General features: G+C 34.4%; 1 long non-coding RNA gene across 1 annotated transcript in view; it reads left to right on the top strand.

Annotated features, from left to right (window-relative positions):
• The window catches only part of LOC113894956, a 255105-nt gene extending 243629 nt beyond the window's left edge, over positions 1 to 11476 (top strand). Inside the window, exon 4 of the long non-coding RNA XR_003511713.1 lies at positions 9740 to 11476. This is a non-coding gene — a long non-coding RNA (uncharacterized LOC113894956). The remainder of the gene's footprint in view (positions 1 to 9739) is intronic.
• Positions 11477 to 14367: the final 2891 nt, after the last annotated feature.

Below are 14367 nucleotides of genomic sequence, written 5' to 3'. Positions count from 1 at the left end.
AGAAGTAATTTTTTCTTCTTTTTATTCCCCACGAACTCTGTGCCTTTGATTGCAGACAGCACCAGGTGACTCTAAATTAAGCTGGAATGAAAATACCCAGTGGACATAGGGTATCACACAGTGTTTAAGGGAGGCTGGGGACATAGGCTCACAATAGGGAAAGGAAGCTTTCAAGTCTCAAGGGCATTAATTGCTGGAAAATTTCTGCACTGGTAGGAAGCAGGAACAAATTCCAGTCATTTGTCTCACCTTGTCACTCCCCTCATGATTCAAAATGTGAGAGAGAGGATTGATTGACGAAGCTTAGTTTAATTACCTACCCACATTTACTGTATCTCAGAAATGAAAAGAGTGATCTGTGTGTGATGGAAGGATCCTCTGGGATTTTTTCATAGCACTGTATTTTACTGTTTCCCCAGATCATTCAGAATGGGAGAGAAATATGTCTCCTTCCCAAGACAAAGAGTACCATTAGGAACACTGGTAGTGGTTGCCTGGTAACCAAAAACCAAACCAAGGGAAAAATGCACATAACCAGTTTTCTTATATTGCATGAAGGTGAAGTGTTTGAGGAACACTCTGGACCTCTTTTTGTTATTACACTGTGCAATGAAAACCAAACAGAGTAGCAGCTAAGAGTTTCAGGGCTCTATAGGGCCATGTCTTTGGCAAAATTGCCTTCTCTTCTCCCAGATTTAGTCATTCTCCAGATAACTGGTAGACTGATGTGATTTTCTCAGTGCAAATGAACTAATTTATTTGAGCCTTTTTCTGAGACTGACAGTTAATTCTTGGTGGAGGCCAGACCCCACAGTTGGTGGTGTGATGGTAGTGGAGGGAGTGAATTATGACTGTGCTGATTTCTTGGAGTTTTCTGCAACATGTGGAAGGATTACATGATGCCTTGTCGTTGCAAATAAGCTAGTACAGAACCAAGATGTAGTATTCATTAGAACCATAATGCAAGTATTATAGCTAATTTGAGGAAAGTTCCAGAAAAAGAAAGGAAACTGTTCTCTGCTGGCATGAGCGACGGCAGGAGTAAGCTATTCTGACAGGCATTGTGTTTGTGTTTCCTGTGCTTTTTCTATTTATGTGCATAAAAAATTAAACCTTTGACTGGATAGCAGTTGGCAATGGTTCATTTTTATTCACCACTGTCCACCGACTGGATTGAATAATTACAATTTGTCCTACCATCTGAGACTTTCCCTGACATTTGGCTGCCTCTGCCCTGCTGCTCATTTATGTTGAAGTTTGTACCTGCTCATTAACCGATTTGTCCTAAAAATAACTTTGAAAGTCTCAGATCCTGAGCTGTTAGCAGTTAGCCCACATAGTTCAGACTGTAAAATCTAGCGTCTGGCTAGAGCTCAAAAAGCTGGCTCTGTTCTCATTTTTAAGACTAAGGTGAAGACATTTATTTTGAAACTGCTTCTGATTACCTCTGAAAACTATAAAATACTGAAAACTATCATGAGAGATGTGCCTCACTGTGCTGCAGTGTTCATTACATCATCCCAGGCATCAGAATTCACTTATGATATCTATCTTGGACATGTGGTGAAAGATACCATCGCTTGTATTTTCCACAAAACCTTAAGCCAAAGCACTTAGCAATAGCACTGTGTTTCTCTATTTTTTGGTTAAATATTTCCATGCAAACGTTTTGCACTTTTTTAGAAATAAAGTGCTAAAATTATTGACATTTTAGAGTGCCAGAACTTATTTGGTAACATTTGCATTTGATCTTTGAGTTGAATATTTTCAAGTTTGGCTAACCCAATCCTTCAGTTTCATAGAATCATTCTAGGATTGTTGTTGTTGTTTAGTCAGTAAGTCATGTCCAGCTCTTTGCAACCCCATGGACTGCAGCATGCCAGGCCTCCCTGATCCCCCCCGCTGTCTCCTGGAGTTTGCTCAAACTTATGTCCATTGAGTCGATCATGCCATCCAATTATCGCATCCTCTCTCGTACCCCTTCTCCTGTCTTCAGTCTTTCCCAACATCAGGGTCTTTTCCAGTGAGTCAACTGTTCACATGAGGTGGCCAAAATATTGGAACTCCAGCCTCAGCATCAGTCCTTCCATTGAATATTCAGGGTTGATTTCCTTTAGGACTGACTAGTTGGGTCTCCTTGCTGTCTAAGGCACTCTCAAGAATCTTCTCCAACACCACAATTTCAAAAGCATCAATTCTTTGGTGCTCAGCCTTCTTTGTGTTCCATGACTACTATAAAAACGATAGCTTTGACTATCTGGACCTTTATCGACAAAGTGGTTTCTCTGCTGTCTAGGTTTGCCATAGCTTCTATTCTAGGGAAAATTTCATGTATGTAAAGATTCTAAGAAGAAATTCCTCTTTCTGGGATTCCATTTGAGGATTTATGGGTAGTTTCTCTTATGGGGTTAAGGAGAAACAATTTTTAAAAGTATTTGATGCAAATCAGTCTACATTTAATACAATTAATAAAATAAAAATAGAATGATTAGTAAAATGAAACGTGGTAGGTGGGTGAATAGGGGAAGTTTTGATAGATTTGAAGAATTTGAAGTAATTCAGTATAAAGTTACTGATTTGGCACTTACAGTTTACCTTGTACAATTGTTTGTTTTAAAAACATTGTCTTATATTCTAATCTCCCTGAGAATAGATGCCCTAAAGTGTTTTTCCCTTTTTATTGAGCATAGAACTCAGCATATATAATGAACTAGGTAAAATATAACATAATTTTAAGTTAAATATATCTAAAAATTTACAAAACTCTGCCCAGTTTTGTCTCTTTTTATCTTCTCAGAAATTGTTTATCTGAAATAATATAAATCTACAATGAATTTTCTTCTGAATCTCTGTTGCCTCATGTTAAATGGTATCTCAAGCAGAAAATACAGCTTTTTATTTTTGTTTATTATGATTTTAAAAATGAGCAAATAACATCAATTAAAATGATATAGGAAGATGGAGTGAAAAGTGAAATTTTACACTTGGTAAACGCCCTGTCCCACTCTACTTGCTCGTGGTTATAGCCATTAGTAATATGTTGTGTCTTTTCAGAAAGTCTCCATATAGAAATCTGCATATGTGGTTATAATTATTTCAGGACTATGTTGTCAAAACCCATGCATATTTAGTGCATAGAAGGTATAAATAATATATTAAAAAGAGAATGTATATCTCCCTTAAAAATATTTTGTCATTTCCATTTTTGTAGTTAATATTGTAATCGGGAGATCTCAACACATATAAATTAGTTAACCATCGACTAGAATTATTTTGTATGAATATATGATCATTTAACGTTCTTAGTCCTGATAGATAAATAGTTATGTTGATTCTGACTTTTAGGTATTACACAGAATGTTTCAGTGTTCACCCTTGCACATATATCTTTTGAGTAAATAATAAGATCATAGAGGTTGCTAGCCTATTTTTTTTTAATTTATAAATTGTTTTTGAGTCAATTTAGGCAATTTATGTTTTCCCTTAAAAATATATTTTATCACACTTTCAGTCTAATAAAACAATTCAGCCAAGGGTTTTTAAGATCATTCTCAATTTCCCAGTGTTTACATTTTTCCATATTTTAAAAAAAATTTTAAATTAAGATATTTACTTCTTTTATACTGTCTCATGTTTAGGTTGGTAAATTTTTTTAATATAAATTTATTTATTTCAATTGAAGGCTAATTACTTACAATATTGTATTGGTTTTGCCATACATCAACATGGTAATCTTTAAAAAATGTTTCTCTTTTGTTTTCCAATTTACTATTCTTTGATTTTACAATTTGTTAGTTTTGTTTTTAATTAAATTATCTCTGATTTTCTTATATCTATTTTTTATTCTAGCTTCTTCAGATGAATGCTTAATTAATCTATTAAGGCTATGTGTTTGCTCTAAAATGAGTCTGATTTTCTGTTTTCAATTTATCAGCACCCTACAGGAACAATGTTAAAAGTCAACTTGTTTATATTTCTTCATTTCTTTCCTCATCTACCCTCTCCCCCTCTCCCCTACACTTTATTTTCCAGTTTTTCTATTCTCAATTCACATTGCTAGGATTTATAATAGAAATATTCTATAAGTAACTGTAATTCCCACAATGTAACATAGTAAACATATTTTTTCAGTTTTTAGTTATCTTTGACATCAGTACTGGTACATTCAACATAGCTTCTTTATACCTTTCTTGACTTATTTGATTTTATCACCTAAAGAGTTTCTAAGAAGGCGTCTTAAAGGACATTGTTATTTTTTGCTTAACTTAATTTTTTTTTTTTTTTGTAATAGCTCTTTGGTTTTTTCCCTCTTGGAAATCAACTTGTCCTACTCTTAGTTCTTATCATCTAGGTAAGGCTGACTTTAACCTCTAGCTCCAAGTATAACCCGCTTATAATCGAATAGAGCACCCCATCTCGTTAGCCATTTTAACTGATTCATTAAGGGAAATAAACCAAGATAGAATGAAATTCATTTATTGAACAGTTACTAAAATCAAGGGGAACATGCGACTATTTTTGAAGAGATTTTGTATAATAAGTCTGTATCCAGGTTTGCCATTGTGAGATAAATTTATACTTAAAAATAAAGACTGTGCACAGAAAGGCAAGGTTTGTAGATGGAGAAAGAAATATATCTTAATGTGACGGTTTGAGCCCTTGGACTCACCTCTGGTTCTGTTCACTTGTCCTCTCCAGTGAAATTAACGCAGAATCAACTCCCACCAACTTTTTCTCACCAACTCAACTATATTTTCTGTTCTGAACATTTATCACCAATCAGAACATTTAGTGATACCCCTTTCCTTTTTTATCGAGAATAGAAATTCTATATAACTCACAGTAAACTCAGCATTTTGAAGGGGCATGTGTGTGTGTGTTCATGATGATTTAGTGTTAGGATATTTCATGATCACTGGTTCTTTGTACCAGTTGCAAATCTACTTGCCATCTGCGAACTCTCCCAGAATTTCCTTTCTTACCACTTGTATCTAGTGCATACAGAGTATCCTCGGTTTTCTCACTCAGTCCATCTCCCTTGACACAGTATCATGTAACACAGGCGAGCACGTGCTCCTGGATTCTCCTGCTCCCAGGATGTCCAGGGTCAAGCATTTGGGGCCACTGGTTAGGACTTCTGAGACTGTGTATATGTACATGCACTCATATGTCTGTAGTTCAAAAAATCTGGGGGCTTTGGGACTGGTTTGTGCGTCTTCTGTTCAAATTCATCAAACACTCATTATATTTGACAACTATTTTTCACAGTTTTGGTTTTCCTCATTTTCTAGTTTTACTGAATATGAAATTTCCTTACTTTATGTGCTAGTTAGATTCAAAGAGCATGGTGAATAGAGCCTCCAATTAAAATACATAAATTTAAATTAAAAAAATAATTTAAAAAATAAAATTAAATTAAAAAAAAAGAAATGCCCAGATGATCTTTAGTCCTTTAACATTGATATCTATGATATGATGCAAAGGTTTTTTTTAAAGAACGATATAGATATACCTCTTTTCCCACCTTTTCAACCCTTTTTGAATTTTTTAAAAACATGTTGTATTGAGGTATAGCTGATTAACAATGTTATGAGGGTATCAGATGAACAATGAAGGGACTCAGTCATACACGTGCATGCATTCACTCAGCTTTTTCTTGAATAAATGATTCTTAATACCATTCCCATAGCATGTTGTATATATTTTTATAATAATCTTTTACTCAGTAATCATTAACCAGATACTAGTCAATTTGTTTCATAGTTCTTTATATTGTAACATAATGTTTTGTTTACCTTTCTTTCTCTCCAAATGCAATTTCCAGGAAGAAAGGGACTGTTTTGTTTTTTAACCTCTAGTATATAAACACAGTTCTTGGTAAATATTAAGCATACAAGTAAGTATTGGTAAATAACTGGGTAAATGGAATAAGTATTTAGAAGAGAGGGTCTTGTGATAATACCTCACTCAAGGAACTCTATTATTACTTGCAAAATGGAGTACATTAAATCAATTTAGAAATTTGCAGGCAATTTTAGTATGTATTTCTGTGTATTTAAGGAGTCTCTGGGACTTCTCTGATGGCTCAAGTGGTTGAAAAAACTGCCAGCAATGCAGGAGGCCCAAGTTTGATCCCTAGTTTGGGAAGATCCCCCTGGAGAAGGGAATGGCTTCTTGCCTGGAATTCCATGAACAGAGGAGCCTGACAGGCTAAGGTCCATAGAAGTCTTTTAAAACACTTGACCCCTATCCCTATGATGTTTAACATAATTAGTGATAATTGCTTTAACATATAAAATATTCAGCTTTCTGATTATTTTTTGATTCATTCTTTTCATTCACGTATTTGATAATGTTGAGTGTTAACATGAGATATTAAGTTTTATTTGGAAAGATATTTTCAGAGCTATAGATTATAGATGGACAGATTTAGTCTGTTCTCTCTACTAAAATATAGTTTTATTGGTTTATGAATTATATTGCTTCTTTTGTGTTCTGTCTCATTATTACATTCCTCTTTTCTCTCTTTTGCTTTTGACTTTCAATAGTTTTACTAAAACCTGTATGTGTACTTTCTGGTTTAAGATTTGTAGTGTTCTTTTGATCTGCAGATTGATTTCTTTTAATCAGTTTTAGAAAAAAAATTATGTTTAAATTTTGATTCTTTCTCTTTTCTGCTTCTGATACAGAAATTCCATGTATATTAGAAAATTCCACTAGTTTTAAGTTTTCCATTTTTTTTCCTTTCTGTGCTTCATTGTAGAACTTTTATTTTTATCTATTTTCCAAATCAGTCATTCTTCAGATGAATCTAATCTGCTATTAGAACTGCTGTTTATTTGTCTTATAGACTTCATTCTGGAATTTCAGTAGAATATTTTTTGACTTCTAGTCTTCTTGAAATTTTTTATTTTTTATTTTCTTGAATTTACTGGCAGAATAATAGTAAAATCTATGTCTGATATCTTTATTGTCTAACGCCCGCCCATCAGCTATTTAGATTCTCTATTTTACTTTTTCATGGTTTCAAATCATGTGCTCTTGTTGCCATCCATTCCTATTTTGATCAAATTACAAATATGAATTCATGAATCGCAAACAGCTTGCAGTATGAAAAGTTATAAAAGTGATTTGACATATGAGATCACGTTAACTACTTCCAAAATGGGTTACACATTTCTTCATTAAGGCCAAGAGGACCCAGATATCAGAGATCATCTTATTGACTTGATTGAAATGATTAAAATTTGAACCACAGTCCTTTCGAAGGCTATTTCCACTTTTCCCTTAATCCGAAAATATAAGCCTACACAAATTCTGACAAGCTTGCCAAGGTCTCAGTCCTTGGCACTTAAACTACATATGTTTTTTCTTACTCATGTCATTCTTTGGAAAGCTCTGCTTAGCTTATAAAGTGGCCTAGTCATCTTTATCATGGTATGGAATCCATGGACACCTTTCAGTAAAAAAATTGTTAGATACCAGAGCTTGTTTCACTGGATATTCTTGTTCTAGAAATAGGTTCTACAATTCCTCACTATCTTGTTAGTTTGTTGATATATTAAAAAAAAAAATTCTTGCTTTGTTGGTTGTTCACAGCTGAAAAGTTAATCTGAATTATCTATTCATTACCAGAAGCAGAAATGCTTATTTTCTTTGCACTTAATTTTGAATTCATGTGTGTTCTGACCCATTAGAGTGAAGAAGTGCTAATCAAGCTAGTTTTATAGTTAGAAACATATCAGAAGAGTTTTTGTTTGTTTCTTCAAATGCTCCTCCCAGTTCTCTTGGACAATATTTTTTTAAGTCGTGCTATAATTTGCCACCTGATGTGAAGAGTTGATTTATTTGAACGGACTCTGATGCTGAGAAAGATTGAAGGCAGGAGGAGAAGGGGACAACAGAGGATGAGAGTGTTGGATGGCATCACCGACTCGATGGACATGAGTTTGAGTAAACTCGGGAGTTGGTGATGGACAGGGAGGCCTGGCGTGCTGCAGTCCATGGGGTTGCAAAGAGTCGGACGTGACTGAACAACCAAACAACAGCATCTTGACAAAAGCATGATATATCAATTATAGCAGTTACATTCTTGATTGGTTCTCTTACCAGCCCACATTTCATCATCCGAATAACTTTATGAAGAAAAATTTTCAAAGTCCATGATCTTCTATAATGTGACTTGTCTACTTTTCCATTTTTAACTCTACGTATTATATGTATTCTCTCTGACAATTGAAATCAATTTATTATTTTATTTCTGAAAAGGGCCTTGCACATTTCTTTTTCTTCCTTTGCTCAGATATTTTCTTCTTTCCAGATTCTACTGTTTCCAGACTATGTGCCAAAACCTTATTCATATGTAATATCCAACTGAAATACTATCTTTTCATGAAATTCATCCTGATTACCCTCATTTTAGAGTTTGGTCTCATCCTACTTTAAATGCTATACTTTTCATTGTATAAAATGCTTTTGGCACGTTGCTTCTGTTATTTGTGTCTTACATCTTTAATTTCAGATTTCCTAAAGGCAGAAATATCTGCTATATTTGCATTCTATTTAAAAGAAATTGTACTGAATGGTGCATCCTTTTTCAGAGACAATTATGGCACGCTTATTTAAAAATGAAAGGATGATCCAGACACACAATTAGGTGTGATGGGGTTGAAATTATTTCTTTCAAAGTTAGATGAAGAAGCTTTCTCTACAAAAGTATGTGGTAGTATTTATCAGGCTTAAATATGGCATATTTAATTGACATTCACATTTTTCCTAAGGATAAACAATATATGGCATCATTTTATATTAAAAATCAGTATTTTGTGGTATAGGTTTTAAATTTGCATGAAACTTAAAGAATGAGAACTCAAAAACTATTCAAACTACTTTCAACTGTTCTGGTAAATATCTACGTCTTTTAAGTATCCTCACAGTAAGATACTAGAGAAATAAAACATTTGAAAATAACTAGAGTAAAGAAAGTGCTACAATAGAAAGAAAAAATTCAGAACTGAAAGAATCTAATTCACAGTACACTTTCAGGAAATACTTGGTAAAAAATTACAGAAAAAATTTGCATTTTCAAACCCCAGCATAGGAATTGAAGATAGGAATTGAGAAATGTCAAACTAATGGCAAATTATATCTTGAAGAATTGGAAAGTTTTATAAAATTTGCAACTATAAAGCTGGACTAATGTATTTGGAAGCAGTGAAGAGATGTTTGTATCACCACCATATTCGTTTTGAAATAATATTTATAAATTGGGTTTATAACATACTTCCCATGACGTGAAATACTGTGTGTACTAATTCTAAATCTATTATTATTAAACATTTATTTAGAAGATGTCTGTATTGTTTCAGCCTACAATAGCCATGCATGAAATGCATGCAACCAGTAAGCAAATTATGTTTCACTTCAGATAAGTTCGGAATTATTCTGTGTAAATAGTAAAACTGTACTTGATTTCAACCATGTTGTTCTTGCTGGTAAGATGGTGTTCTAAATATTTTTAGTGGGCTATCTTTTACTCCAACATGGGACTAATTAGTTCATGCTTTCTAAATGTTTGTTCATCAGACATCGTCAATCTGAAAGCATCTAGTAACTGCCATACATGGTCACAGCCAAAGCAGCGTCTCCATTCTCCATCCAGCCTGCCATTTGCATTTCCTCCCCTTAGCCTTTATACTTACTCTCTCATCTAATATGCCATTATTATCTTTTTTCACAGAACTTACAGAACCCAAGATTTCTCTTGAAAGCATGACAAAAGAACCCCTCTCTTTGAATTCTGAGAATTTATTTTTGGAAGCTATTATATGTCAAGATCTGTGGACCAGTTGTAGTCGCTGCAGTTTCAAAGTATTCAATCTCATCATGAATCTCTTTGACTACCTGAGGAATTAACTATATGTCCTTATGTGGTATTTGTTTTACATATTTAAACCCTGTAAACTGTAAACTTGTGGGAAGAAATCATATTTTTTAACTAATATGCACATAATGCTCAAATGGAAAATATTTATACATTTCAATTTAGTAAATATTAATTGATCTTTTACTTGGGGGAGAGCTTTCTGGGATAATCTCAAGATCCTGTTTTTGTGTTCCAGGCTATTAAGGCCGAGAGAAATTTGGGAAAGAGATTAGGCAAACTTTGAATAGTTTAACATAATTTTTATAAGCAAATAGGGGAGTCCAAGCATAGGGTTTCTTATTTTGTTTGTATAATACGATTTAGAGGTAGTTTTTATGGTTGAATAAGCTCTTAAGATGTAAGGTGTGGTTTAGTATTCTGAGAACACTGTGTTAGACAAATAGCAGAGATAGTCATACACAGGATAATAAGGCGGTGTTTGAGGACCAAGTTGTAGGTGAGAAAAAACGTGAGAAAAAGGAGAGCTTTATAAATAATGAGAGATTACACTGAAATTTAAGTGAAAATTAAGTAGAGATCTGAATATAGAGAATATTGAATGTTATATTTAGGGGTTTTGCTTAGATTTTATAGACAAAGGGCAATATGAAGATTCTGAACAAAAGTGTTAGTCACTCAGTTATGTCCAACTCATTGCAGCCCCATTGACTATATAGCTCTCCAGGTTCCACTGCTCATGGAATTCTCCAGGCAAGAATATTGGGGTGGGTAGCCTTTCCATTCTCCAGGGGATCTTCTTGATCCAGAGATTGAACCCAGGTCTCATGCATTGCAGGCAGATTCTTTACTATCTGAGCCACCAGGAAGCCTTAAACAAAGGATATATATATTAGGAATGATTTAAGGAGACTAATTCAGCAACAATAGGTAAAATATACTCAACAGGTTTTAAAATAATTGGAGTTAGGTAGAAATTGTTTGAAAAAAAAATTGTTGTAAGCTATAGTAGGCAAATGGTAATTGAAGCCTTAAATATGTGCTGACAATTGAAAGGAGACATGGATGTCAGCAGATATTTCAGTTACTGAATGAATGAAACATGGCAAGTCATATGTGGATGCAGCAGAGGGAGAAATCACAGTTTTCAAGACTTGTTTAATGGAAGATTTTTGTGTCATTAAGTCAAGGGGAAAAGTCAGGCTGGGGAAATGGTAAGGCACCTACATCCCTGATATTCAACCTTTCCAATACATTTGAACCACTGGGCACATTAAAAAACTACTGATGACTGAATTGCACCCATTGAAATTCTGGTGTTGCAAGTCTAGAGGATGTCAAGGGCACAGGAATTTTAAAAAGTTCCACAGGAAATTCTAAGATTAAGCTAGGAAAGTTCTTACTAGATTCTGGCTACTTAACAAAGCAGTCCATAAACCAGCTACATCCACATTATCTGGAAATGTATAGAAATCTTGATTTTTAGTCCCAATCATGGAACACCTGAGTTAGAATCTGTAGTTGAAACAGTCGTGTCCAACTCTTTGCGACCCTGTGGACTGTAGCCTACCAGGCTCCTATGTCCATGGGATTCTCCAGGCAAGAATACTGGAGTGGGTTGCCATTTCCTTCTCCACGGGATCTTCCTGACCCAGGGATAGAACCCAAGTCTTCCTCATTGGAGGCAGACGCTTTAACCTCTGAGCCATCAGGGAAGCCCAGGTGATGTGTACGCCTGTTAAATTTTTACTAGTGCTTAACTTGAACATTCTAGAATCATCTGAGGTGCAGAAGTTCTGATTTAATTGGTATAGGGTGGGGCCCAGGCGCAGATACTATTTTGAGAGCTCCCCAGAAGATACATACATGAGCTGGCTTTGAGAGGTCTAAGTACAAACGTTTTACTTGCACATCTAAGGTTCAAATTCCCAGAGGAGTTTGTTCTTTTCTTGATTTCTTGTAACAGCCTTAAAATGTAACTAGACGGAAATGAGAGATGTTTTTATTCTCTAACTGTATTGCAAGACAGGAGGTTTTGGTTAATGAGACTCTACAGAAATATTCTACGTGACTAGGATTTTAGATTTATTTGGAGCAATTTGGAGTAAGATCGAAGAATAAAACTGAACAAAAAGGTCTCCTCGAAAGCAGCTTAAATATCCATATCATCAGCCCACACGATAATCTATTTGGAGTTAAGGTAAACTTTTTAGGCATCTCTGATTTTTCCTTGTGATCTGATACGGATAGCTACCCTGTTTTGAGAGACTTTGTAATGACAGCCAATGTGAATTGTTGCCACACTCAATTTGCAAGGGCAGAGTTTCAAGCTGGAATAATTGCCTATTCCACTCCAGAGATGGGATGCTGACTGCTTCATTACCAGCTGGATGAACCAGGGCATGAGCAATTTCAGACAATGTGAACCATGCTCCTTTATACTACCCAAGGGTGCTAGTTCCCAAATATACTTACTCCTTCCCCCAACCCCGGTGACAACAGACATGTTTTGCCTGCTGAAGGGTGCTCCTGATGGAACTGAAAGAGTTGTGCAAACGCACCTGTGCCCTGCTCTCACATCATTCTGCAAAGTGAATCACTATCCACGTTGGAGTAGCAGATAGACTCACATTGTAGAATTACTGACATGATTTTATCTCTTGCTACTTGTTTTCCCATCTACCTTCATTCCATTTCTAAGGCAAAAGAAATGACTATTATATAATCTATTATTAGAGTAATAGTTGCATTGGCATATATTGAGCCAGTAATTGTAACTACGAAGATTAACTTACAACTTAGTACCTTGATTTGATGGCAGGAAGTTCTATAGAAAAGCCTGTAAATGTTGGGAAGTAACTGCTTTTAAAAAGCATTTGCATTTGGGCCTTTGCATAGTCGATACGAACTCTTATGAGTATCACTTTAAGGCACAACACTTATTTTTGTTTTTGTGCAAATCATTTATAATATGCCACATGTATTACCTAAATAGCTACACTTCATTTGAAATCAATAATAGTTTTGAGTCAGAGGAAATGTTGCTTGAACCAGAAGCCAGTGTCATATTTGTATTAATGAATTATCAACTACAATTTTAAACCAAAACCAGGCAATACAATTTTAGAAGCAGTGTCTGATACAATGGAAACCATGATATGTATGTTGATAGGAATGGAATCAAACTTAATATACCTAGTTTAGGTTTTCTTTTATTAATTTTGAATTACTTGACATACACTGTTTTTAAATACCTATCTCTATATCTAGCTTTACATCTATGATAATTGCTATATAAATGTGTATATATATATATATAAAACATTAAAGTAAAAACAAATACTTTAAAAAATATTTATGTGTCTATCACCAAGGCTGGAAATAATATATTCTCCATTGTCTAAGGCCTCCTATGTGTCTTCCTCATCATTCTTCCTTATCCTGCTCATAAACTGACAGTTTCTTGAACTTTTTATAATATTACATTAGGCATATTGATAATTTCAGGTAACACACAATTCACCCTTTTAAGGTGATTATCAGTACATTCACAGATATGTCCAACTAACACCACAGACAAATTTAGAATACTTTCATCCCTCCAAAAAGGAACAACCATTCCCCATCTTACCACTCCAGCCCTAGCCATAGATAGCCATTCATCTGCTTTTAGTTTCTAAAAGATTTTCCTCTTTTAGATATGTCAGGTAAGAAGAATCATAGACTGTGACCTTTGTGCCTGACTTTTTCACTTAGAATAATGTTTAAAATTTTTATCTATATTGAAAAATGTATCAGTACCTTTATGATTGGATAATATTCCATTGTATGGGTATACCACAGTTTGTTTATTCATATGTCAGTGATAGAAATTTATGTCATTCTATCTTTTGGCTGCTATGAATCATGTTGCTATAAATATCTGTGTACAAATTTCTGTGTGGGCTTGTGTTTTAATTTTTCTTGGGTTTGAACCTAGGAGTGGAATTGCTGTATCTGATGGTACCTCCGTGTTTAATCGTTTGAGGAACTGACAGACTGTTTTCCAAAGTGACTGCACCATTTTACATTCCTGACAACAGTTTAAGACGGTTCAGACTGCCTCAACAGCTCTTGATATTCTCTAACCTTTCGATTCTTGTCATCCTAGGGAGTGTGAAACTGTCTCATAGTTTTGGTTTTCATCTCCTCGATGACTAATGATGTTAAGTATCTTTTCTTGTGCTTATTGGCCATTTATATTTCTTTGAAGAAATGTCTTTTCATCTCCTTTGCCCATTTTAAGTTAGATTAGTTGACTTTTTAATATTGAGTTTTAACAGATTTTTTACATTCTGGATACAAATTCTTTATCAGATCATGACTTGCAAATATATCCCTCTAATCTTTGAGTTGTCTTCAGAAAATTTTTTCATGGTGCCAATTGTTTGTTATGATTTTCTTTTCCATTTGTCTAGTCATTATGGATTATGTTTGTGAAGCCT

This window comes from Bos indicus x Bos taurus, chromosome 7, assembly GCF_003369695.1.
Source record: "Bos indicus x Bos taurus breed Angus x Brahman F1 hybrid chromosome 7, Bos_hybrid_MaternalHap_v2.0, whole genome shotgun sequence".
Taxonomy (NCBI): Eukaryota; Metazoa; Chordata; class Mammalia; order Artiodactyla; family Bovidae; genus Bos; species Bos indicus x Bos taurus.
Note: the sequence above shows the minus strand (reverse complement) of the source record. Positions and strands in the feature narration are given on the sequence as shown.